The following is a 4,005-nucleotide window of genomic DNA, read 5'->3' as shown; positions in this document are numbered from 1 at the left end:
GGCCATGGCACAGCCCCTGCCAATGCTGAGCACCTGTGAGCTCTGGGTGTGCCCTGCTCGTGTCCCTGAGATGGCCTGGCAGTGCCCCAGCCCTGCTGGGCTGTGCACAGGAGCTGCTCCTGGGCAGAGCTGTCTCTCTGCAGCGCTGCCGCTTGCCAGGAGCTCCTCTGTGCCAGGAGCCCAGCCCAGCTCAGCAGCACAGCAACTGCACAGCAACTTGAATGACCCTCGTGGGGCTTTGGTGCTCAGGCCCTGAACATCAGTCCCTGAGAGGGAGTTGCAGAAACCTCTCAAGTATTCAAAGGCAGAATTGAACTCCAAAGTTCCTAATACCATAAATGGGTCCCACTGAGGGACACAACTGAGAAAGTGTCCCCATGTCCCAGTTGGAGGAGGAAACTGGAGACAGGGATGACACGTGGGGACAAAGAGAAGCCAAGTCTTTGCGCCCTTGGGAACAGCAGTGTCTCTGCTACCTAATGGCTGTGAGGAAACACCTTGTCCTGAGGCACTGGGCCCTCCTGGCACAGCCCCAGCAAGGCTGGGCACTGTCACCCCCTTGTCCTGCCCTCAACATCCCCACCCCACATCCCAGTAGCCTCGAGGATCTGCTGGAAGGAGTCCTGGGGAGCCATTGGCAGGAATGGCCCTGGGGGTCTTCTTAGTGCTCCCAGAGACTGCAGGTTTTTCAAAGGACTTTGGGTTTTCCTTTCCCTTGGAGTCTCTGAGAGGTTTGTGCAATCATGGCCTTCAATTATCTGCTGTAATGAGTCCCTTGAGATTCTTTGTCAGTAACAAGACTCAGTGGAGCTCATTAATGCTTCAAGGTGCTCTAGGTTTATTAAAGTACTTGTTTTGATTTGGAGTCTCTGGGAGGTCTGTACAACCGTGGCCTCCAATTCTCCTCCAAGGAGTCCATAAGGAACTTGTGTTGAGGATGGACCTCAGTGGAACCCATTAAAGCTTTGAGACACTTTGGGTTTTCCCTCTGACTGGCTCATGGAAAGGTTTGTGCAATCAGCTCTCAGGCCCTGAGGTTCAAGGTCTCAGCACCAAATGCACCACAGGGCTCATTAGGATCAAGCAATTCCTAACAAAACATGGCTCTGCCTTGATTTCCCTCTGGACTAATGCAGTTCATTAGGAAGTTTCTTTTCTATACTTATGGAGCAATATTTCAAAGAAATAAGATTCTAAGAAATATGGATTCCTATTTTAAACTGAGTATTTTATTGCTATTCTCTTTAGAGAAGAGGTAATTGCAGCATTGTGAGATTAATATTGATCCAGGGTGTCTCCTAAGGAGGTCTGGCCTGGTCAGAGAAGCTGTGCTTTGAGGTCTGACACAGTGTGGACAACCTTGCTCCACATTCCCAACCCTGTCATGTCTCTCCTTAGTCAACTGGGACCTGCTTTGCTTGCACAACTGGCTGCACTCAAGCAAAGAGGGGTTTTCTTCTTTTATTTCTTGAAGCAATCTCAAGATCCTAAGTTTCCCCACTGAAAACAGACACCCTCCTTAAGTGTGTGTCAAACCCAAGCTGCCACCAAGGAGGTTCCCCTTCCCCAAGGCAGAACCCTGCAAGGAATGTTTTAGACACACAAGAAGTTCTACAATAAAAACAAATCCAGAGTTGGCTGAAGGCAGAATTAGAGCAACTGCTGAAGGGCAGACAAGCTTTGAACTCCTTGCAGCTCAAAGCACCCAGGGGATTGTTGAGAGGTGTGTGAGTGAGCCAAGAGTGAGGGGAAGGGAAGTGCAGAGAGCCCTGGAAGTGCTTGTGTGCAGACAGGCTGCTGGGAAGGGCACTGCAGCCCTGCCCTGGGCCAGCTGTGATGCTGGATTCTCATGCCAACCTGCACTGGGCCATTGCAAGGGGTTGTTGCCATGGCCACTTCACTGAGCCCACGGCAGCAGCCCATTGCTCAGGGCTGGTGTCACTGCCCAGAGCCACAGGGGATCCATGGCTGGGGTTTGTGCCATGGCCACCTGCCCTGTGCCGCGCTGGCTGGGCAGGCGCCGCGGAACCAGCAGCAAAGCCCAGTGCCAGGGCCAAAGGCCAGGTCAGCCTGACAGAAAGGGTCAGTGCTGGGGACTGTTTCCATGGCAACCAGCACTGGGACACCACACCTGGGTCACCTGTCATGGCATTGCCATGGAAACCCCTTGGAGGGACTGATGCCAGGGACACTTGCCCTGAGACCCTGCTGGGCTCGGGTGCCATGGCAACCACCATAGGGCATCATTGGTACAGAGGTTGCCATGGCAACCAGCACAGAGCCCCCTTCCTACTGTCCAATGCCAGGACAACCTGCAGGAGACACTTTGCTGAGGTTGGGTCCATGGCAACAACCTTTGCCCTGCTGGGATGGGGATTGTCACGGTCAGAAAGGAGCCTGTGGAGCCGTGGTGATGCTGGATGGCCATGGGGTGCTGCTTTGGGTGGGGCAGAGGGAATTTCCTTCCCAGGGCTTTCCTGGGGCTGTGCTTTGGGGCTGTGCTGAGCACAGGGTTGATCACACACTGATGGTTTTGTTCTCACTGAGCTTGCACAGAGCCAAGGCCTTTCCTGCTCCTTGTCCAGCCATGCTGGGGAGGGGCTGGGGGTGTGGGGGAGGTTGGGAGGGGACACAGGGAGACAGGTGACCCCAACTGACCCCAGGGATATCCCAGACCATAGGACATCATGCTCAGTGTATAAAGTGGAGGAACAAGGAGGAAGAGGGGACATTTGGAGTGATGGTTTTTGTCTTCTTAGGGATCACTTGGGCAGGAAGGGATCCTGTTTTGCCGGTGGTAAGGGTGAGCAGCAAAGACACAGACAGCAACTGAAGGAATTGTGTAATTTATATAAATGCAAAACTGCCAAGAATTACAAAAGGATAAGTTCAGCAATATACAAAATCATTTGCAAAGAATTACAAAAGGAGAAGCTCAGCAATGAACCCAATAATCACTACCAAAGATTGCCTATAATGATTTAGAAAGATCCATCACCAGTTAGCCTCAGACTTTACCATCACCCAGCCCCACACATCAGCTGGGGAAGCTGTCACAGCCAAGGACTGCAGAGCCACTCTGGACACTGGGAATTCCTGCAGCTGTGTCCAGCCACAGGTGAGGCTTCCAACCTCGCTGGGAGAGAGCCCAGCTTGGAGAGTGCTGAACAAACAAACTGACAGCACTTCCAGTGCAGGAACATCTGGATTCATTCTCCTCTTGGATTCTCCCAAAGCCTGGCCAGGGCTCAAGGAGGAGCCAAGGGAGTTGAATTTGACCATACAGCCCCAAACCAGGCCAGATGTTGGATTTCATGGCCTTGTTTAGCTTCTAAATACAGAAAAGTCAATACATGTTTCACTAATTAGTGGAAACATCTATCACAATGCTAATGATCATGAATATTTCAGTAATGAGTGGATACAAAGATAACCTTTGGTTGGAAGGTTCATTGAGAGGTCACCTTTGGCTCAGGCCTGTTGTTCAGGCCTCAGTCAGGCCTCTTGTTCAGGCCTTGGCACTTCAGGGATGTGGTTTAGTGCTGGGCTGACAGTGCTGGGTGAATGGCTGGGCTTGATGAGCTCAGAGGTCTTTTCCAACAGAAAATATTCTGGAATTCGAGGATTCTATCTGCTGGATTTAGCTTGGTCCATGTTAGCAGCATTAGTTTGCTCAGAAAGTTCCCTCTTGGTCAGCTCTTGAGGCCTAAGGCTTCAGCTCCTTTATTCTGATATTTTATTCTTAGTGCACCTACTTTATCTTAATAGACGCAGTAACATCAGTACTTGAAAGCAAAATGAGCATAGCAAGTTTGTATTTCTGAAGGAAACACACAGTTAAGAGAGAACAGGATTTGCTTCTCTGAACATTAAACAGGTTACAGAGTAACACTTTTCTTCAGGGTTTAATACTCACAGGGCACATCTCTGCTCTCATTGACTGCAGGGTGAGTTTGATTTGGAAATATTTAGAAAGCTCCAGGAGTATTCAGCAGCTTTTCCTAA

The sequence above is a fragment of the Lichenostomus cassidix genome, unplaced genomic scaffold (assembly GCF_008360975.1).
Source record: "Lichenostomus cassidix isolate B80296 unplaced genomic scaffold, HeHo_3.0 HiC_scaffold_892, whole genome shotgun sequence".
Classification (NCBI taxonomy): domain Eukaryota; kingdom Metazoa; phylum Chordata; class Aves; order Passeriformes; family Meliphagidae; genus Lichenostomus; species Lichenostomus cassidix.
Note: the sequence above shows the minus strand (reverse complement) of the source record.